Genomic DNA, 24,069 nt, shown 5'->3' with positions numbered 1-24,069 from the left:
GCTTGATGGTCATATGTACTTTTAATTTTGTGAGTTTTGTTATTTTCTTTTATCATTGAAAAACTTAGCTATTCATTTTTTTTATTGAGGTGCCCTTTTCTTATTGATTTAAAGAGCTCATTGTATATTCTGGTTGCTAACCCATTTTATGTATTATGAATTGCATTTACTGATTTATTTGATTTTTCATTTTGGGGGGTGTTTCAAAACACCTTCAGTCAAATGTGTCAATGTCTTTCTTTGGTTTCCAATATATGCTTTGATTATTTACTGATTGGTAACAGCCTTGGCATTATCAAAGATGTTTTCTATTTTATTTTCCGACACTAGGTATGTGAAAATTGGTAAGTAATTTAGTGTCTGAATTTGTTTTTGTATGTGCAAGGTAATACCTTGACCTGCCAATGTGCCAGAGCTTTTAAGGATCAGAAGAGGTAATGTATATGAAAATGCTTTCAAAGTTTAAAGGATTATTTTTGTTATTCAGCTACACCTGGATACTGACCAGTAATCTGAATAAGTTCATGTTTACTGAGAACAGCACTGCCTTTCCTTCCCTGGTATCTGAGGCTTTTCTGGTCACGTAGTAAGAAGTAGTCTTGATCTAAAAGTACACTGGAGTCTGTGCTCTGGTAGTTGGAGAGGTGCTCAAAGGGTGGCGAAATGTTGCCTGCCACCAATCCCTGCCTGGAGCATGGATTCCGGGCATCCATCCCACCTTCCCAGCTGGGAAAATGGGCTCTGGAACTATTCTTTGATGTAGTATGTGTGTTTACTTCCACATGTCCCCGCCCTTGAAGGGTAGCTAACGAAACCCATTCAGTGAGGCCAAACTGTCTGTTTCTGTCCAACAGAGTAGGAGGTGGGGGAAAACCCAAAAGCCTTCTGTCCACACTCCTATTCCTTGGGGACTAGAAAAACAGTACTCTTTCTAGCAATTAATATTTGAAACAGATACACTGGCCTATCAGATAAATCAGTGGTTTAGCACAGTTTTGTGGTACACATTCTGGAGAGAGTTGTTTATTGGGAAAACTTTTTTTAAGCCATGAGATGACCATAATTCTCCCTCTCTAAATGCCAGATTAAAAAAAAATCAGAGCGGCAAGAAAAACAATTATAGTATCTCATGCATCAAAGTAATCATTAGTAGAAAAACAAAGTATGTTCTTTCTGGCAAGCTCTGACAGATGGTTGAGATGGCTTATGGTAGGAGAAGATGCTTACATGATACATGTGTTATTTCAAAACTTGAGGCGTTTTGTTTTTGTTTTGATGGGAGGGAAAGATAGTGTATGCTCTCATAACTTAAGCCTTCTTGAATGTCAGAGGCCTCTGGAAAGTTGATGAGGTTAGACATTTGAACTTATCTGAGACACTTCCATGAAGGAGAAGTAAGGTTATTTTACTGGAAGTCTACTACGTGCTAGGTTTGATTAATCTTGATAACAGTAACAGTACTGCTATGTATGATTATTGCAATTTCACAAGAAATGAAAACTGAAGTTCAGAGCCATTAAGCAATTCACCTTAGACCACATAACCAGTAAGTGGCAGCATTAAGTTTCTAACTTCAAAGTCATTTCTTTTTTCCTTGAACCACATTGTCTTCCTTGGAGTTAGAAGATAAAAATAAGCCTTAACAACTCATAAAAAGGGGAGACAGAACGTAAAGACTGCTAACTCTGGGAAACGAACTAGGGGTGGTAGAAGGGGAGGAGGGCGGGGGGTGGGAGTGAATGGGTGACGGGCACTGGGTGTTATTCTGTATGTTAGTAAATTGAACACCAATAAAAAAAAAAATAGAATGGAGTGAAAAAAAGAAATAAATAAATAAATAAATAAATAAAATAAAACTAACATAAAAATACCAAAAAAAAAAAAAAAAAAAAAAAAAGGGACACCTGGGTGGCTCAGTGGTTGAGCTTCTGCCTTCGGCTCAAGGTGTGATCTTGGTCCCAGGATCGAGTCCCATGTTGGGCTCCCTGCATGGAGCTACTTCTCCCTCTGCCTGTGTCTCTCATGAATAAATAAATAAAATGAAATCTTTAAAAAAACTCATAAAAATGATCATGATCAGGGCGCCCGGGTGGCTCAGTTGGTTAAGCACCCAACTCTTGATTTTGGCTTGGGTTGTGATCACGGCTTGTGAGATGGAGCCCCACGTCGAGCCCTGTGTCAAACTCCATGGCTGGGCGTGGTGCCTACTTGGGATTCTCTCTCTCCATCTCGCTGTGCCCCTCCCCACCCTTAGAAATGATCATGATCATAGTTTGAAAAATGGAAAGTGCTGTTGGGATCTGTACAGTAATGGAGAAATAAACAAAAGACCCCAAGAATGGCCCCCCAATTTTATTTGGCAACAGGCTGCAAATTCCACTGATGTGAAACAGTTCTCTGCAGGGACATACTAGTGTGGGTTAGCTGTTCCCTGACTATTCTGTGGCAGTCAGGAGGGCAGCCTCACAAAGAATCACACACACACACACACACACACACACACACACACACACACACACTCTTCAGATTTCATTTTAGTACTTTCCAGCCTGACATGGAAAGGGGCTGATACACTGACAAACACAATCTGGCCAGATGTTATTATTTTGCACTACATTTAATTTCTTCCTGCCAAAGATTTAGACTTCTTTTCCCTGATAAAGATCAGGGGAAATTGTCTGGTATTTACAAAATCCCATCCAGGCGTATCTGTTACAATGTTCACTTAGCAAAGTTTATTAGATTATTAGGGCTTTAAACCCTTGGGCTCTGTCGTTATTGAAATTAAAAAAAGAAAACCCCAAACATCTTCAACAAATTTAAGTGGCATAATTAGACCATGGACTTGTGTTACAGGCATTTTGGAATTATGAAAATGATTTAAATGGTATTTGCTTCCTGAGAAACTTGCTGAGTTTGACAGGGATGAAAGGAAACCGGTTATGCTCCTTTGGTCTCACAAGTTAATGGCGAAAGTGATATCTGGAACTGAAATAAATTTGCTCTAGTAGTAAGGCGAAATTATTCCCATAAGTAGTTAGCCATACCAAACAGGGCCTCTCTTTCTTGGCCTAGTTAAAATGTGGGCACCACAATATTAGAGGGACATGTGGGTCTGTCACTTCCTTGTTGATGAAACCCATTTAGGGGAACACTGAACCAGACCCCTTAAACTCTAATTCTTGGCATCTACCCATATTCTCCTAGACATATGAAGATAGTAATAGAACTACTCAGTATTTTCAAGATGTAGTAAGTTCTGGTTTGTATACACTGCTATCTTCCTCAAGGGATTTCACTATGCTTTGCGTGCAATGATTATATTTTCATGCATTTTCCAAGTCAGAAGTTGGTGGCACTGTTCTTACTTTCTCTAGTGTGGGAATGGAGACAGGGGAGGGTTTGGGTTGGGGACCCAAATGAATCAAGATTAGGAGCTGGTAACTGGTAAGAAACTTTAGCTCTATGATTTACAAGAGACATTGAGGCTGGCTAGACCAAAGCAGCCTAATTATGCTTATTTGTTTTTGGGGAGTGGGGTGGAGTGGCACTAATTCAAGCACCAAAATTTTGGAACATTGAAATTTGCTTAAGAACGGGGGAGGACTGGGGCGCCTGTCTGGCTCAGTCTGTAAAGCATGCAACTTTCCACCTTGGGGTTGTGAATTCAAGTCCCACGATGTAGAGCTCACTTTAAAAAAAGAGAGAACTGGGTAGCCCGGGTGGCTCAGCAGTTTAGCCCCGCCTTTGGCCAAAGGTGTGATCCTGGAGACCTGGAATCGAGTCCCACCTCGGGCTCCCTGCATGGAGCCTGCTTCTCCCTCTGCTTGTGTCTCTGCCTCTCTCTCTCTCTCTCTCTCTCTCTCTATTCTCATGAATAAATAAATAAAATATTTTTTAGAAAAGAGAGAACTGTTTAAGAACATTGAATGGAAGTATTCATTACATAGGCCAACTTGAGTGCTTTAGTTTATTGTATATTTTCTTGGCATCAGACTAGGCTTTTTAACAAATTATGAAAGCCCTGCTCCTCAGAGACTATGTTAGAAATGTCTCACAACTAAGTAGGACCACGATTAGCCTTTCTCTTCTTATTTTGAAACCCTTTATGGGAAAACCATAATAGTGCAAACATATGTTTGTACATTAGATATACAGGCCATAAATGCTGAAATGGCAGAAGTAAAGTCAAGGCAGGAGGTAAATATTTTGCGAAAATTAATGATCTAGAGTGAACTCTCATTAACTCTGGCTCTGTTAATTTGAATATTGTGATAATTTGACTTGGATGGAAGTTTACTTTCATCCCATTTATGAAGAAACAATCTGATAAACAAATTAATAGTGTCTATAAGATTTGCAGGAAGCCATGTTTAACTGCTCGAAGGACTTGAGCAAGTCCATTAATTAGCTAATTACAATGAGGTTTGCTATTAAAGCAAGCCTGATAGAACCTCTACTTGGAAATACTTTATTAGCAAGTTTGAATTACTCCAGGTATGGAAAAACAATAAATGGTAGTGTCATGTTTAAGAAAATAGATCCTGAAATAAATTGACTTAAACTGGAATCTTGTAACCTAGAGGAGATGCGCTTAACCTGTCTAAGCCTCAGTTTCCTTATCTCTAAAACAGGGACAATAGGGGCACCTGGGTGGTTCCTTTGGTTAAGTGACTCTTGATTTCGGCTCTGGTCATGATCTCAGGGTTGTGAGACCGAGCCCCATGTCGGGCTCTGTGCTTAGAACAGCGTCTGGTTGAGTTTCTGTTTCCCTTTCTCCCTCTGCCCTTCTTCCCTGCTCACTCTCTCTCTCTCTCTCACTCAAATAGATAAATCTTAAAAAAAAATAAAACAAAGACAATAAATGATAGGGCCTACCTAACCATACATGGTTGTGAGAAAGAAATGATACGACCCATGTGAAACTTAACTTAGAATGCCTGGTACATAGCAAGTGCTCAATAAATGTTAGCTGCTGTTTGTTATTCTTGGAAAGTAGTTGTAAATCACACTTCACTAATTTACCTTATCCTTTCCTTCATCAATTCAGATTAGTGAGAAAGTTCCAGGAAAACCTCCTATTTGTTGAGCTAGCTTCTCTGGAATTGGAATGAGAGTCCATCTGGGGACAGTAACTTAATAAATTGGCCTACCTATTCTGCAGGCCAAATATACACATGGACAGGGGATGATTATCAGGATTAAACTTTTAGTTTCCCAGGAGGGAAGTTCTAATTGAACAAGTTTTATATTATAAACTTAGTTGACCATGAGTTTATGTTATAAAGTTATTTTGAAGCCTGAAAAATACCAAGAGGTTAATATGTGAATATTTTACTATAACATTTCAAATATAATCCCTTTTCTGTTATCCTGCTGACACTGTACTACACAAAGAATAGGTGTTAATTTTGGAAGAGAAATTAGTAAATACTGATAAATATAAAACAAAATAATCACCCAGAATCTTAACCATCAGAGATGACCATAGTCAAAATAGGTCTCCTACTTTTTCTCTGCACATATCCAAACGCACACATGTAGATTTTATAACAAAAATGGAGTCTGCACACGTTAGAAGCAGTGCTAGTGATAAACCAGAGAGTGTGCGCATGTTTCCTTTAGTTATTTTCGGGTGTGCCTTCAAATAGGGCATTCATTTGTGATCATGAGATGGACCTAAACTGAAAAATTGCATATAATTTCACATGTGAGAGTCCTCCTCCAATCTGTTTCTGTTGAGACCAATAGTAATTCAGCACAGAGAATATGGTTTCAATTATCTCTATAGGTCCATTATAATTCAGAATTGATGTTGTGTGTGCATGCGTGAGAGAAAGATGGGGGGGAGACACAGAGACGAGAGGAGAGAGAGAGACAGAAGCAGGGAGAGAGAGAGGACGTGTACATCTGCTGGGTGGAGATTTTCCCTGTTGTGTGGTCTAGTGACAAGGGTCTTGGACTGGGAGTAAGAAGATATGGCCTGTAGCTCTGACTCCCACCATGACTCACTGGATGACCTTACACAATTAATTTCATTTTTTCTGGGCTTCAGTTTTCTCATATATAAAATGTGAGGTTAGGCCAGATAATTTCTACAGCTGCTTGCAGCTCAAAGAGTATGAGGATTTTTTATTTTTTAATTTAAAAAATTTTTAAAATAAAACTTGCCTGTCTGCCTAGAAGAACCCAAGGCTCTGTGGATAGCTTCCTAAAGAGAGGAGAGGTGATGAATCTCAACTGTTCTTTGGCGCCAGACAGACCAAAGGCTGTAATTTTTAGCCTATCAGGAGTTTGACTTTTGGAAGTGCTAAATCCTCCATTAGGAATAAATGTGGAAGCTCCAAGTTATTTATCGTTATTTACACTTTCCATTCATAACTGTCAGTGTCAAAGTCTCTGTCGACATAACTGCGTCAACGAGGTTAGCTTTAATCAGTTTAGTGGCGGCTAAGTCACAAATATATCAAATAGCCAATCATAATGCAGGAGTCCTCTAAAGCCTGACTGAATTATTTATTTTGTTATGATGAAAATGTCTGGGCTTTATTGGGTTTTCTTTGAAGAACTTGATTTGGCTTGAAGTCTGGAAGATAAAAGATCAGTGATTGTCTCTCAGATTTTTATTCTGCCTTCCTTCAAGGCTTTTCATTTTTCACAAGCCGTTGTTAGCACTTTTAAGTCAAGGTGAGAGAGCTGTGATATTTTTTATCTTAGGGGTTTAAGCATGTGTGAAAAACTTTTACCTTTGATTTCTTATCCTGTTTCTGTCATATGGAAGCTCTGTGACCTTGAACTAACCACTTAACCTGCCTGAGCCTCGTTTTCTTCATCTGTAAAATGGGGATGGTCTTCATCTTGTCCAAATCTCAAGTTGTTATTGAAACCCAAATCAGATAATGCTTTAGTTGTTATACAAATGTGAGAGTTTTCATTATTACAATTAAGTTTAGTGCTATTATTTATGCCCTCCCTAGGTAGGCCTGACTTGATAGGACAGATACTGATCCTGAAAAATTATGTGGAAGTCAGTTTTAGAAATCAAAACTCTTCTATGCCTTATGTTATACCCTGATATATTACCCAGCAAATTTTGTTCTTCAGAGGCCATCTAAAAATTAAAGGATTCAGGGGTGCCTAGCTGACTTGGTTGGTAGAGCATGCAACTCTTGATTTCGGGGTCATGGGGTTTGAGCTAAGTTGGACGTACAGATTACTTAAAAAATAAAATCTCTTAAAACAATTCAAGGATTCAACAAAGTGAAAATCACATTCAACAGAAAAAGGAACAATACTCAAAGAAAACACGAACATTGCAGATTATATTAAATACAACACTAACAGTATAGCTCCAGAGACTCTGCAAAGGGACATAATCCATCTTGCTTTAAATATGCCCAGGACCTATATGGGGATGGAATGGCTGGCATTGGGGAGGTGAGTGAGAGAAGAGGACAGGAAGAAAAACCTGTAAAATCTAGCTCTCCCCAACAGCCTCCTCTGTGTCAGTTCAAGTGGCTATCACCAGCCCCCACTGCACACTTCTTACTCTTTTTTTCCACACATCTTTAGTACAGACAGTGAAGCTGCAGGAGAAGTGTGCCTTTGTCCTTACAATAAGTTGTATGGTCGCTCTGAGAATCACTTTAGTTTCCTTTTTATTTCTTTTTTTACCAAGCCATTCAGAGGCCTGCTTACCAGCATAGCAGGAAAGAAAAGAGATAAATACATAGGGCCAAAGCAGAACACAAAGAAAGCAAGATTAGAAAATTTATAAGTGTAGAGAGAGAACATCTGAATGAAGTAACATGGCCACCGGTAGGAAGGCACCGCTTCATGTGGGCTTCATGAATTGTCTCATGTTTAAGTTGAGTTGTGGCTAATTAAGTTTCATGTGCTACAGCAAATTAGCATGTATTGAGCGTCTACTAACTGAGAGTGACATTTATTGGGAAGTGAAGAGCTAGGTGGTTTTATTCCTGATGTTTTGGAAGCTGTGCTCTCAAGAGTGATTTTTTTTTTTCAAGAGTGATTTTTTCCAGTGTCTTCGAACTGCAAAGACCTTGGGAAGCTCAGCCCATGGAGAGGTGCTAGCCTTGGAATCAGAATATGTAGATTCCAGCTCCAGCGTGGTTGTTCTCTAGCACTGGTCAGAGGGCAATAAGCCCTCTGAACCCCCTGGATCCTTTCCCAAACCTGCCGGTTAGGCTAGGTCTTCCTGCCATGCTGCTCTGTCCCACCTACCTCCAGCTCCATGCTACCTCCCTCTGCCCTTGGACTGACCAAACTAGAAATAATGTACTTTGGATGGGAAGGGGCTGGGGGGGAGGGGGCGTTGTCTGTCCCCTTCAGTGGACTGCAAGCCCCTCCAGGGTCTGGATTGAGTCTCTCCCTGTATCTCTACCCTACTAGTTCAGTGCCTGGCTGGCTCAGTCGGTAGAAAAAATGTGTGACTCTAGATCGTGGGGTTGTGAGTTCAAGCCCCATGTTGGGTGCAGAGATTATTCAAAAAAATCTTAAAAAAATAAAAATAAAATTGCATATTACACCAAACAGCACTAAACACACATTTATGTAAGGGGCTATTACCAATTAGGGTCGTTATGTGTAATTCACATCTTAAAATATAGGGGTAATTTCTTAATGGAGTTTGGGCAAATTAACCTTTCTAAAGCACAGTTTATTTTTCCAAAGAGGTGAGTAGACTAGCACACCAGCTTTAGCTGGGGTCCATGGATGGGTTGCAGTGGGTCCTTGAAACCCCTGTTATTGGTTGTAAATCTTTTGGTATTTGTGGCTTCTTTCCTGGAGAGAGCACATAGCTTAAATCAGATCCATAAATGGGTCTATGCCCCCCTCATCCCCAAATAGTTAAGAACCACAAAGCTAGCTAATCTCTAAAATTCCATTCAGCTTTAATCTGCTTCTACAGAGAATCCTCGTCTGAACAGATAGATTGGAATTTATTATTTAATTGACTCAAATAAATAGTCTTAGTTATTTTAACCACACTAATGTCAGGATTCCCAGATGTTAATAGTATCCATTTGGGTACTGACCGTTGGCATACCCTGTTACCACCCAGATACCTGCTTGGCTTGAGGGAAGAACTATTGTGTTAGATATCATCTCCCATCTCCTTTCCCAAATATGGTTATTCTATCCTTACCTATATTGCTTTCAAGGGGGGCTGGGGCTTGATCTGCAGAATTAGAAGCTTTACTCCTGTGTTTGTTAACTGAGTGCCGTAAATATCCTTTAAAGAAATTGAATAGCCTGAGTGGAGCTGTAGCCCAGCAGAGCGTTAGAGGAGTGGCACCATGTCAGAGCCCAGCTGTGTTTGTTCTGATGATAATGAAGTGACTGTATACTATTTCCTTCTCTTGGGAAGTGATACAGTTAAAATCCCAACATCTGCAGAAATAGCAAGGTTGATTTACTTGGTTATGTACACTGAGCTCTCCATTTTAATAAAGAGAGGCGAAAGTCAAGCTATCAGATTAAGTACAGTGAGTAGGAAGAAGTGATCCACCAGTCTGTTTTAGAATCCATTGCTCACTGTGGGAGAAGACTGCTGACAATATGGGTATCTCACCTTAATCTTTTTTTAAATTTTATGTATTTATTCATGAGAGACACACAGAGAGAGGCAGAGACATAGGTAGAGGGAGAAGCAGGCTCCCTGCAGGGAGCCTGATGTGGGACTTGATCCCAGGACCCCAGGATCACGACCTGAGCCAAGGCAGACACTCAACCAATGAGCTGCTCAGGCATCCCTCACCTTAATCTTTGAGAGGGGAGCATCTTCCAGCCAATCATTGAAAAGAGTACAATGGGGGAGGGGTGAGGAACAACAAGAGGGAGAAGATCGAGCTTTCATTCATGGCTCCCATGCTAAGCGAATAGTGTAACATTGGGGAAGTCTCTTTCTGATCAGGAGCCTCTTGGGCTACCTGTTATCTAGGAGCCCCTTCTAGGGTTATTGTAATTATCGTTAATAAGAATTACAATAATAGAGTGTCTGTTTATTTTTTACTATGTGTCATTATGCTAGGGGTTTGAGAATAAAACTGATTTTATCCTCACAGTAATCATGTTAAGTAGACGGTATTACTCCATTTTATGAGTGGGGAAAACTGAAGCTCAGAGAGAGTAAGCAGTTTGCTTAAGTATTACCATCAGTCCACCCTTTCCTGATTTCTCCCACAGCCAGTCATGGCCAAGTCCTCTCGGTTATACCTCTTCTCCAACTTTGAAACCCCTGCCCTGGTTTCAACCATCAACTCTAGCCTGGCCTTTTTAACTGCTTCCAACTGTTTCCCTACCTCCAGTTCTATGCCTTTCTTCTAGGGCCCATCAGCCTTTTTAAAAAAAGATTTTATTTATTTATTCATGAGAGACACAGAGAGAGAGAGAGAGAGAGAGGCAGAGACACAGGCAGAGGGAGAAGCAGGCTCCATGCAGGGAGCCTGATGTGGGACTCGATCCTGGGTCTCTAGGATCATGCCCTGGGCTGAAGGAGGTGCTAAACTACTGGGTCACCGGGGCTGCCCAGCCTTTTTTTTTTAAGATTTTATTTATTTATTCATGAGAGACATAGAAAGAGAGAGGCAGAGACACAGGCAGAGGAAGAAGCAGGCTCCATGTAGGGAGCCCGATGTGGGACTTGATCTCAGAACTCCAGGATCACACCCTGAGCTGAAGGCAGATGCTCAACCACAGACAGAGCCACCCAAACCTTTCTTTCTTTCTTTCTTTCTTTCTTTCTTTCTTTCTTTCTTTCTTTCTTTCTTTCTTTCTTTCTAGAGAGACAGAGAGCAAGTGAGCGAGTGGGGGAGAGGCAGAGGGAGAGGGAATCTTCAGCAGGTTCCATACTCAGTATGGAGCCCAACGTGGGGCTCGATCCTACAACCCTTAGATCATGACCTAAGCTGAAATCAAGAGTGGGATGCTTAACCGACTGAGCCACCCAGGCACCCCTCCTCTTTCCAGTTTTTATGAAGTAACACAGGTACCATTTCTTCAGGAAACCTTCCCTAATCACCTTCTCCACTGGATTATGTTCCCCTCCTCTGTGCTCCTTTGGTGTGCTTCATTAAAAATAGAATACCAGCCAGTATCTAATAAGCATTTACCATCCACCAAGTACCGTTCTCAGCTCATTATATGCATTAACTCTTTGAATCCTCACGACAACCATAGGAAGTAGGTGCTATTGATAACATGTTTTACAGATGTTTGGTTCAGTTCATGCTTACAGATACCGTGCTTGCTGGCAATCATAAAGCCATGACCTGCCCGATCTAGGGTTTGAACCCCAGATACACTTACTTGAGAACCTGGTCTCAGCTGCTGGTTCCATGGTGTCTTTTACCTCAGGTGCTACCTTCACCAGGAACCCTCCTTCTATGGCTCTTTCCTAAATAACTTTAAAAACAACTTGGATTTTTACAAAAAAAGTTTAAATTGAATATAATTAGCCAGTTTTGAAGCTGAAAATGAGCAGTTCTCAGGCACAATAGGCTTGAGGTACTAAAATGACCCCCAGGATCAGATAATCCTACATTTACACAAAGCTAAACCCTTTAAAGCATTTTTACTTCCATGAGACACATGGTTGCTATTTTCCAGGTCAGAAAACTGAGGACAGTGACGTGAAGTCACTTGCCAAGAGCAGAGTTTCTTAACTTGGCATTATTTACATTTGGGCCTGGATAGTTCTTTATCCCCGGGGTTGGGGTGAGTGGCTGTCCTGTGTTTTGTAGAATGTTTAGGGGCATCTCTGGCCTTTACCTCCCCCTCTCCCACGTCATGATAACCAAAAATATCATCACACATTGTCCCATGTCCCCTGGAGGGCAAATTCACCTCCAGCCTGGAGTCTCCTGCTGGTGAGCAGCAGGACTAGTTCTGTGAGCTAGCTCCCACCCTTGTGCTGATGAGAGACACTGGAGTCCGGGAGGTGATTTTGCACATTAACCTTTCTTTCCTAAAGTGTTCTTTTTATACCATAGAAGTTGTTTGGTGACTAACCAAAGAGGAGCTCACAGTGATTTCCTGGGGTGTTTTGGTGCCTGAATCCTCTTACTCAATGTCACTTGTTTTTCTTTTCCTAAACTCTGTGTGTGTGTGTGTGTGTGTGTGTGTGTGTGTACAAGTACACATGCATGCATGTGGTCTGGGAGGATTTGATAGAAAAAGCCATGTGTATCAAGGTTTTATTGCCTGAAGGCTTATATGAATCCACACCTTCATTTTCCTGAATTCCTGTTTGCCTCAAGTGCCAGGTTTTCTCCATAGGAAGTATTTCCTTGACAATGTCAAGCACTTTGGTAGGTGTGTTATGTAAATTTACAAGTGAGCCATGGGCTGTTTCTCATGAGAAGGCTTTTGCGAGGGTTTTGCCAGGGTTTTGACCTTATGAGAAAATTGCTTATTTATAAACTATCCTTCCATGTAGGACTATGTACTAACTTGAGAACTAGTCTCCTCTCCAACCCCAGCACCCCAAGCGAGAGGAGGGGAAATCAATGCCTTTGCTTGGGTAGAGTGGGGGAAGCTAAGCAGGCCCGGCTGGACTCCTTCAGCAAGGCGCTCCCATGAAAGCTGGGGGAGAAAGTAGGGATTTCTTCCTTTTTCAGAAAATGTTTTTATTTTTCTGATGTGGGAAAATGCATACAGTAGTTAGGCATACTTAATGTATAAAAAGAAATTTTATATATATAATTTAATATGATTATTAAATCATAATCATATATCATATGTATCTATCATATACATCATATATACACATATATACATATGTATATATACATATATGTATAAAAAGAAATTATATATAATTTAATATTATTAAATCATAATCATATATATCAATCATATATATCAATCACACATATTATATATAATTTAATATGATTATTAAATCACATATATATATATATATGATTAAAGGCCTGGATTATCCCTTCCCCTCTGCCTTACTGACTTTGCCAACTGCAAACACTGTGGTTTGATGGTGTATCCTTCCAGACTTGCCCCATGCATTTGTGTACATATGCACATGCTCACTGTGCACTCACATGCACAGTTCCCTGCCCCCCCCCCATAATTGGACCACACTGTTTTGTCAACATGCTTTTTTCGCTTCATAGATCTTTGGCATCTTTCAAAACACATACTTGAAGACTGCCCTTTTGTAAAACAGCTGCATAGTATTCCCACCTATCCATTCCCCTATGGGCATGACAGTGAGGAGTGTGCTTTCTTTTTCTCTTCTCTATTCCACACGGTGCTGAAGGGAATATCTTTATTCACACCTTTCCATGCACCTGAAAGGCTGTGCCTGGAGCAGAAGCTCCTAGAAGTTGGAACGCTTTGTCTAGGGCTAGTTTTCCAGGGGCAGTAGGCCAGTATTGCCTGCTCTCTGCTGCCTCCCGCCATGCAGAGAGAGCCAGTATTTTCCAGAGCTCACTGGGGAAGCCTCCTACTGGATCACACCAGGGGACTGACCCTGTACAATCCACCTGGGAAATTGTGCTCCTTTTCAGCATGCCAGAAGCCAAGGAACACCAAGCTCTTGGCTCTTCTCTGTTACTCTGCCTCAGCATAAGACCTAAATGCTGCTGTCATACTGCAGGCCCGAATTTGGAGGGTATTTTTTGATTTGATGCCTCAAAAACATGATTTTTCTGTTTCTGTCATAGCTGTTTAGTGAGCAACTGCTGTATGCTGGGCACTGCTGGGCACTTTCGGATATGTATGTAGTGGTATTCAGATGTATTCCTCAAAAATGTAGGTCAGTCTGTCTATGGACATGGCTTTGTGTTATTTTTATGTCTTAATTAAGGGCCCATAAAAGAAATGCTTTGCTGTAGATTGGGTTTCAATTATGATTTCACAAATAATCCTTTTAAAGTGGGTTAGGTCATTGTTTGTTTTTTTGGCTCTATCCATATAAATCATTCTCTCTATAGAAAAACATCAAATCCTGTTTTCACAGAAGGCAGGGAAATAAGTTGTTTACACTCCATTCACCCCCGTCCTCATTGCAAACATCTCAGCCACCCAAGTGAAGTTTATTTAAACTCCCAAGCTATCCATGCAAACAAGACCCCTACAGCTAAGGAGTTTGGAGAAAGAAAGGAGTGGGATTGTCTCCTACTTCCCCCAGTTGCCCTGCCTCTTTCAGAATATTCCTTTTCATGTGGTAATTCACTACCCAGTGGTTTGGCTTCGTTTCTATGTCCTTTTCCAGTTCTATAAATTGGGAAGGTGGGCCCATAATGTCACAGTATCTCAGAGTTGTCGGGGAGCTTTACAGGTCATTGAATGCAACCCTCCTACCTCTGTGTGACGCCTCTGTACAGCATATTCCGAGACAGCGATCATTTGGTCTTGGAGTGAAAACTGCTTCTGGTGAAAAATCCACCCCCTCACGAGGCAGCTCATTTAATTTTTGGTCAGCTTTAATTGCTAGTTCTTATGGCTGTTGGACTCAAATCAATCTCCTTGTAACTCTTTCACCGTCCTGGTTGCTCTCATTTGGATAAGCTACGACTACGTGATGATCCCCCTAAATTTTGGCACCCAGAATCGTGCAATACAGAGCACTAGGTAGTGATCTCTGCCAGCAGTCTATGTGCTATATTTTTAGTGAGGCAGTCAACCTGAGATACTCTCTATTGAGTTGGTCCATGTTGAACTTACAGTCGGGGCAAAATTCCCCAACCTGTTGTCACCAGCCTTCTTCCCGTGTTTGGGGTGTTGGTCTTACATGAATAGGACATCTTAATAAATTTGAGCCAATCTAGCCTGTTGAGATCATGCGGATTTCAAAATGGGCTCACTGTTCCTTCCAGCTTCATGTAATTTGTAAACTAGATCAGTGTCCCGCTTATGCCATGATTCTAGTCATTGATAAAAATGCTGAGGAGAGCAAATCATGAAGGTTCCCCATCAGAGACTTCCTTTCAGATTGACGTTAATCTATTGACTAGTACCTTTGGGGACTGCCATCACAGCAGTGAAAGAATCAGCCAGTGGCATTCTTTACAATTCAGAGCAGCCAATCTTGGACATGACTGCTCACTCTGCTCTAGGCCTTCTTGAAATCCAGAGGCTATGTATCCACTGTATTCCTTTGGTTTTTCAGCCCGACGCTCCCATCATAAAGGGAAATGAGGTTAGTCTGGCATGACTTGTTCATATAAAACTAAGCCAGCTTCTTATGATTGCTTCTTCTTTTTTGAAATGCTCACAAATCTTCTGCTTGATGATGTGTTCTGAACTCTTGCTTGGAATTGATGTTAGACTGGTGAGATTATTATTTGTGACAGCCACCTTTCTCTTCTCCTTTAAGAAATATGGGAATCAGAAGGGCTTTGGTTTTGCTCACCCTGCCACCTCCCCCATACCTCTGTTTCCACAAATCCCCCTCTCTTTGTCACCTTTCCCCATGCTGGGCTGACTTTCTCCTCCTTCTGTTCCCTCAGAACCCTGCCCTCAGTTTTCCTAGGTGAGAGCTACTTAGTATGGTAATGGGTGCTAATGGGCTAATGTGTTTTTGACAATGAGTAATCTATTTGCTTTGGGAGCATGGCCTAAATCCCAACATGTGATTAGAATGGTGGTAATTTTGAGCACCATGGCAGGTTATTAATGTAGTGTGGGAGGCTAAAACCTTTTGTTTCCTCTCAAATAGGTGACTACTATTTACACCCCTTGTATGGCTTTCTGCCAATTGTGTTGTGGGCGATTTTGAACCAAATTGATTGGCTAATTGCTTGTGGTCATCCGGCTTTTCAGCTGCCCATGTAGCATCCCTGGAGGTAATTAGCACTTCCAGAATTGGGGGTGAATTGGAGTTATTCATGGTCATGTCTTCTGGAGTGGGAGCAGGGGCCACACTAGCTTATAGTTATGAGTGAATCATTTTTACTTTAAAATGATTACTGAGGATTGATGAGTTTCTTTAACAATTTTTAAAAATCCATTATGGAGAATTTTGATATACAATTGCCTTCTAGAGTCATTTAAAGTGGCCAGTTGGGTTCTATCTTACAATATAGTGTAAGATAAACTCATTGGTAGGAAATAGCTTCAAAAATGTCCAGCATTTTCGAAAAGCAACTGGAATTTCAATTGCATCCGTGTACCAGCACACATAGTGGAATATTTTTTAGCCAGTGTTATGCTAAAAAGTATAGAATATATTTTTCATTAAGAATGGCTTCATATGTAAATGCCATGTAAAACCCACTGGTGTCTGACAGTGATCCCCAAATTTAGAATCATCAGAACTTCAAGGTGATCTCTCTCTTTTAAAAAACAGTGTTCTTGGGTGGTTTACAGGACAGAAGGTGACCAAGCAGAGCATCGCAGGACCCTGTTATTCCCTACCTACCCCCTCCCAAGACGTGGCATTTGTCAGTGTCAATCGGCACTGAAATTCTACCTGTGGCAGTAAAAGAAGGCCTAGGGTCATCTGCTTATTTGGATTCTTCCTCTTTTATAATTAAGTAGGAGCTGATATTATCATCCTTGGAAGATCCAGCTTGAGGGTGATATGCTCTTGCAATGCAAATAAACAGCAGGCTTGGGTCACTGCCGAGCCTAGGGCTGGGAAGCCTTGGCCCAACCAGCTGTTGAATTCCAGTTGTTCCCATGCTGTTCAGGGTGGTCCCCAGGCTTTTGTCCTGCTGGCTGGTGTACAGCCCTCGTCCTTGGGATTCTTCTAGTTTCCCCTCTTCTGTGTTAGATTCCCAACCTTGACTAATGCTGGAATTCAGGGAAGGCTAGAGGGGAAGAGGCAATAATTTCTTTTCTCTGTCATCAGATTAAGTCCTACCCCCTATTTCAGGATGGGCTGGAGTTCTAGAGATGATATTATTTAGATGATTTTTCTTAAACTCTTGCCTTGGAGCATCTCATAGATGGGGAGCAGTGCCTGAAGTGGCCCGTGTCCTGTATCTCTGATCAGAGATCCCAGTCTGCTTTCTCGACTTCCTGTTTTCAGGAAGTTTGATTTTTTACTTTCGCTTGCTTGTCTGTTCTCAGCCTGTCTCCTCTCCCTGACTAAGTGGGTCAGATTTTGTTTCCTAAAAGGAGATTAAATTGCTCTTTGCTGGAAAAGATAAACAATCACTGGCATGGTGTGTGTGTGTGTGTGTGTGTGTGTGTTGGCAAGGGATGCTTGGGCGGGGATTGTCAGTCTTCTTTTCTTTTTTTTTTTTTTTTTTCTTTTTTTTTTATTTTTATTTTTATTTATTTATGATAGTCACAGAGAGAGAGAGAGGCAGAGACACAGGCAGAGGGAGAAGCAGGCCCCATGCACCGGGAGCCCGACGTGGGATTCGATCCCGGGTCTCCAGGATCGCGCCCTGGGCCAAAGGCAGGCGCCAAACCGCTGCGCCACCCAGGGATCCCTGTCAGTCTTCTTTTCTGAAGTCTGTTTTTCATCCTAATGGCTCTTTGAATTCGAATCCTGGTTCTGCCTCTCTGTGACCTTGGCAAGAGACTTCTGCTCCTAGACCTACACTTTCCCTGTCCTTCAAATGAATGATAGAAGAATCTCATAGTGTTGTAGTGAGGGCGAAGCGAATAGTGTGAGCTTCTATTCACAGTCTCTAGGAGGGTCAGAGGAAAAGGTAGGCAGGTGTGGTGGTGCCTCTGTGGTTAACCCCTTTCACCCCAAGGAACAGACATAACTGGGGAAAGTTGTTTTTTTTTTCTTCTAAGGATCCACAGTGTGACCCAGAGGAAATTGCACAACCCATCTATCCCCAGTTTCTGTCCCCAGAGAACAAGCTAGATCTTCTGAACGGGGATCAATCAAAGAGCTGTCTTCAGCAATGAGAAGTGTCATGAGAATAAACAGCTGCTCCCTCTACCCTGTACCCCCTCCTGCTGCTAAATGACTCTAGGGAAGAGGAAACCAGTCATCAAAGGCTTCTGCCACCTGTGCACAGCTGGTAGTTCCTGAGGTCACTCCTATAGTGACTAGAGGAGTTTAGAAAGTATCCACTGGGTCAACTCACCGACATATCCATTCCCCTAAGGCTCCAGGGCTTGCTATCTCCTCCATCCTTCAGTCTGAGCTAGGGAACTCCTTTGTAAGCTGCAACACACTAGTCTAGGATCCCCCCATGTCTTCCATGGTGCCATTTTGGGAACAGCATCTCTTGAGAGATTCTCAATATAAAGAAAATGAGTAGGACGAGGCTGTCTTCCTCCTGTCCCTCCAGCCTTTTTAAAAAATATTTTATTTGTGTGTGTGTGTGTGTGTGTGTGAGAGAGAGAGAGAGAGAGAGAGAGAGAGAGAGAGAGAGGCAGAGACACAGGCAGAGGGAGAAGCAGGCTCTATGCAGGGAGCCCGATGTGGGACTCGATCCCGGGTCTCCAAGATCAGGCCCTGGGCTGAAGGTGGCACTAAACCACTGAGCCACCTGGGCTGCCCAAGCCTTTTTTTTTTAAAGGAAGATGACAAAGTCATTTCCCTTGAATTACTTGCTGCCAAGTGTCTCTCCCAGGGGAGCCAGGCTGTTTCAGCCAGACCTCCTTTTGCCTGGCTCTAAGGTTACCAAGCCAACTGGTACAGCGGATCCAAAGGTAAGGCTAGTCTTGTGTTCTGGATGGGGCAGAGTGGCTGGTAACTGCTAGAGGGCAGCAGAGACCCAGGAGCAGGTCTAGAACTGCTTAATGGCCAGACTGGCTGGCCAAGCAAAGTACACCAAGTCTCCTCATTGTCTGGGAAGAGGCAGGGTGGCCCCAACCAGGGGAGGCATGCATATCCAAGAAGTCTTAACAGAACATGGCTATGGCTCCTTATGGAGGGGTCAACTGGGTTGCTCTATATCCCAACACATCAGGGTAGGTAAGGCCAAGGTTTTTTTTTTTTAATTTAAAAATTTTTTTATTTATTTATGTATTCATGGGAGACAGAGAGAGAGAGAGAGAGAGAGAGAGAGGCAGAGACACAGGCAGAGGGAGAAGCAGGCTACATGCAGGGAGCCTGACGTGGGATTCCATCCCGGGTCTCCAGGATCATGCCCCGGGCTGAAGGTGGCGCTAAACTGCTGAGCCACCGGGCTACCCAAGGCCAAGGTTTAGTACAAGAGGAGGGAAGGCACATAGCCATAAGAGTCAAGCTAGAACCAGGGCTGGGTCAGATCCCAACTCAAGGTTGGAGGAATCAGGGTTGGAGAGCTAGAATCGGAATGATATGGCTCAACCATTTACTGAGGGTGTCTCAAGAAGGCTCAGTGATAGAACCATTAAGTTCTTTGACTTCAGAGTCATGCAGAAACTGGGGTTTCAATCACTGCCCTGCCACCTAGTAACTCAGTGACTTTTTGTTGTTACTCACCCTGTCTGCACCACAAGGAGATTACACACATGATGCTAAAGATGTTTTTATGCATATATGCCAAGGAAAAGCTTGTTGAGTGAATCATCTCTATCTGGAGGAGGTTCCAGCCTAATTGGGGTTACTGATAGCAGCTGCTCACCTCAATGTTCTGTTCCATTTGGTTTAGTACTTGTTCTTGTCCCTTGCCTGAGATGGTGCTGTCCAGCCAGCGGGGGCCTGACTGTTAGGGGAGCATGAATCCCGCTGACCGGGAACCAGGGACCATGGGATAGAGAAATGGAAAGGTCTGTAAGAAGAATTCTGAGACAAGTAAATTCATGTGAAAATCAGGAAAAGAGAATATTTTGACTTATTCTAAAATGGCATTTTCTCTATATTTTCATGGCTCTTCTTATAGAAATAGATGAAGCTAAAAGAAAGCCTGATGAAATGAATAGACATTTCCTGAGTCTCAGGCAAGGCAAAAAAAATGTGGAATAGCTTGTTAAAACTAAGTGGACAAGTACATGCAATATGGTATCCTGAATTAGAGCCTTCAACAGACGACATTAGCAGAAGACCTGGAGAAATACAAACAAAGGCTGTAATTTAACTAATTGTATTGTACTGTTAATATTTTAATTTTGACAAATGGTCCGTGGTTAGGTAAGATGTTAATATGAGGAGGAGCTTGGTGAAACTAGCCTTGGTGTTTTTTTTTTTTTTTTTTTTTAGGATTTTATTTTTAAGCAATCTCTACAACAACATGGGGTTCAAACTTACCCCTGAGATCAAGAGTTGCACGTTTTACCAACAGAGCCAGCCAGGCACCCCAAGCTTTGTAACTCTTCTATAAATCTAAAATGATTTCAGAATAAAAAAGTGCTTTTTTAAGTGGCCAAACTCTTACGTTCAATAGTGATGAGCTGTGTTTTTTTTATTTCACTGCACTGTTTGTAGATGTTTTGAAAATACACAGGATTGGGAGGGGTAGATTATGATACTTTATCACATACACAGTTTTTTCTTTTTTATTTAAGAGAGAGAGTGAGCATGTGAATGAGTGAGGGGAGGAGCATAGGGGGAGGGAGAGGGATTAGCAGACTCCCCACTGAGCAGGGAGCCCAATGCTGGGCTGGATCCCAGGACCCTGAGATTGCGACCCAACCAAGCTGAAACCAAACCAAGAGTGGGCTGCTAAACCAACTGAGCCACCCCGGCACCTCTCACATGCACAGTTTTGAACTCTGCCCTTTAACAATATACATGCTCTTTCACATACCAGTAAAAGTTCACCTAAGTATAATTGTTAATCTGCATAGTGTACTGAATCAATTTATTAATGATGTACATTTAGATTGTTTCCACCTTGATGCTGGCATAAATAATGTTGCAGTGGACACATGTGTACATATATCTTTGTGCTCATTTCTGGCATTTCTTTGGGAGTGGAGACCTGAAAGTAAAATGACCACATCAGAGGATATAAACTTTTAAAAAGATCTTGATATACCTAGTGTCACATCACCCTCCAGTAGGTTTTACCCATTTATACGCCCAGGAGCAGCATGTAAATGTCCATCTCACTGCATCCTAATCAATCCTGAGTCCTTCTTCCCCATGCACTTCCTCTCACCTGGCCCCCTGCTGAGAATCTCATTTTCCCCGTGATTCTTTTTTTTTTTTTTTTTTTTTTAGGATTTTATTTATTTATTCATGAGAGAGAGAGACAGGCAGAAGAAGAAGCAGGCTCCATGCAGGGAGCCCAATGTGGGACTCGAACCTGGGATTCCAGGATCACACCCTGAACTGAAGGCAGGCGCTTAACTGCTGAGCCACCCAGGCGTCCCACTTCCTCCTGGGATTCTATAATGGCCAGCCTTAGTCCCCTCTTCCCTCATTCTTTCACCATTTTTGTATATAATTCCTTCACACGGTAGCTACCTAGGACGTGATCTTTTCACAGAACGTTTTGCATTGATAGGTAACTGGAGAGTCTCTTTAATTTCCAGAAATATTGTGAGTTTAATAGACAAAAATTTGATTCCTTTTGATATTTACACGTACACACAATATCATTGAAAGAAGGGTGTTGGGAAAACAAGTGAAAGCTGCCATTTCGGGAGTTCTACCTAGTGGGGTTTGGAGAACACCAACCTGGCATGGGCTGGGTTGACTAGAATGCTCCATTACCTAGCACTATGCATTCTCATGCATAGTAAGTAGCTTCTCAATAAACAAGACTAATGACTGAAATCTGAAAAGCTTGCAGTAGTACAGGGAGGGAAAAGGGCCTAGAATGTTCTTGGCGGTGGAAATGTCAGTTTTGCTCCTAGCTCACTGTATTGGGTGGCAGTTGAACTCAGGTGCCTTGCTCAACACCTGCAGTTCTACAGGAGAGCATCCTGACCAGCAAGCTGGTCTCCCATTCTGCACAGGGGCCACTCTGTTAGAAAACAAGCTGCCACCATTGGGTAGGTGGTTCTTTCCACTTCTGTCGCCCTTCACAGTCTCAGATTTGTATTTATAAGACTGCTTTAATAGTCTTGTCTTGTAATTACATCTGGAGACAGGAGACAGAATCTTTTGATAGTTCAAGTCCTAACGCATTTAAATTGCCCTCCTAATGCTGTAAAAGAGTCAAATTATATATTCTGGTTTGCACTAGACAGCAATAAATGTCAAGGTGCCATCCACTCTGGTACTTAACTCCTTGATGCCATCTGTTTTTGGTGTTCCTCACCCGGACTGTACACTAGTGTTTTTCCATCTCCTGGCTCGAAGGGATCAAGTCAAGAAATAAATTTCACTATTCAAAATATATTAAAAGACAGAAGCAGTTTGTAAACATTGCTTTGGAAAGGTAGGCATTGCAATAAAGTCAAGGACAGGAACCTGATTCAGTAAAGGAAACATTTCACAAGATTGTCATCTACTTTATTTTTAAAGCTGCAATAAGATGTAATGACAAAAAGACCAATGATGCATTTCAGCCGAGTGATAGGAACTCTTGCTAAACCAATGAAACTGTCAGTATACTATGGTTTCACATTTTCTATAACATACTAGGTCACCTTAGGACACTTAGTCACTTATGACTTTTTACCACTGATGCAAAATCAATTTGGCAATTTATAATCTTACATTTCATTATGAAAGTATATTATTCTGCACAAAAGCAGCTGGAGAAATAAGAGCTTCCCAAAGCCCATTCATTCCTCTCTTGTTCAGGTGGAGTCATAAAGGAATAAAACCAATCATATTATCTGATGTTTTGAGACTTCTAGCAGTTTTTTTCTCTTTGTGATTTTTTTGAAAAAGATGTACCAAGTGTACAATTTCTAACCCCGCATGCAATTCTGAATGTTAGACAAAATTGTGGACCTTAAAAAGTGAGAATTTTGGCTGAGGAGCTCACTTTTTCACCTGCCTTTTAAAAGTTTTGAGTGTGTAGGCTGAAAGAAGAACCCTTGGCTTAAGTATGCCAGAGGGCGGGCTTTTTTGGTGTGCTATATTTGGAGTTTGGAGCTCCAGCTCTCCTCAAAGAGATGGAGCAGATGGTTATTCATATTTAATACCATCACATTTTTCAGCTTATTTTTTGGAAATTGTGAGTTACAGAATGATAAACCAGCTGTATTCGAGAGAGGGATGGGGGAAAAGGAAGAGGAAGGGTTGGAGGTTTTATTATTATTAATAATTATTACTGTTGTTGCACTTGGAAATGCCTTCCCTTTTTCTCTGCAGGATAAATATGACACCACTTTTGGAAGAACCAATGGCAGTAATCAAATGCACAGGACAGATCCTTTAGCTTTAGGTGCTCATTAACACAATCGAAGACAGATTTGCTCTCCTAAGGTCATATAGCAAACAAGAACATAATTAGCATTGACCATCTAGCCCTTTTCTTCTGTTATGAACCCAACAAGGGTTTCCTTTAACCCTCACGTAGGACCATTCATTAATCACCTTGTAAACCCATCTCCTCCACCCCCAAGCTTCAGTCAGATGTGTGCCTCTGATGACCATGGCTGCATTAACACTGGACCCTTTAAATTGGATATTCAAATTTGAGTTTTTCTCCCTTTTTGGGTTTCAGTCATGCTCAGAATAGGCAGGGGTAATCCCCTGTATTCATTTAGATTCGCTTATGATCCAGGCTCTTTAGTTAGTTCTCAATGCAAAGACCGTGTTGCTCGGGTTCTTGCCTGCCCCCCTCCTCTCAGGTATTTACACTCTCGATGGCATCACTCCTACTTGTGACCTCTTTCTCACACTCCAGCCTGAGCATGTGAGAACACATTGAATGAAAAGAGAAATATAGAGGAGGAACTGAATAATTAAAATGAGGGTCGCTTTGCACTTTCTGTCCTGCTGAGAAAGATATTAGAAATAGGTTTAACTGACTTGCGGTGCACGGGGCGTGGGAATGGGTGCCTGCACCTGCCCAGTCTCATTGAAACTCACAGCCACCTTGTGAGGCATGATATCATTGTGACATCATTCCCTGTTTTAGAGATGAGGGCTGTGGCTCAGAGAGATGAATTGGCCAAGGGCATAGTGCTAGGACACAGTAGAATTTAGTTTTCAGTTCAGAGTTTCCACTCTAATTCCATTGTTCTACAGCTCCACCAGGGTTCTTATTGCTGATACGATGAAGTCTTGAGAAGCCAGATTACATAGGGAATGGTAGCATACACCATAGGGGTTTAGGAGGT

General features: G+C 41.8%; 1 protein-coding gene across 1 annotated transcript in view; it reads left to right on the top strand.

Annotated features, from left to right (window-relative positions):
• GPC3 (glypican 3) overlaps positions 1 to 24,069 on the top strand; it is a 440,745-nt gene that overhangs the window by 43,701 nt on the left and 372,975 nt on the right. The window lies entirely within an intron of this gene.

Source organism: Canis lupus, chromosome X, assembly GCF_011100685.1.
Source record: "Canis lupus familiaris isolate Mischka breed German Shepherd chromosome X, alternate assembly UU_Cfam_GSD_1.0, whole genome shotgun sequence".
In the NCBI taxonomy this organism is placed as follows: Eukaryota; Metazoa; Chordata; class Mammalia; order Carnivora; family Canidae; genus Canis; species Canis lupus.
Note: the sequence above shows the minus strand (reverse complement) of the source record. Positions and strands in the feature narration are given on the sequence as shown.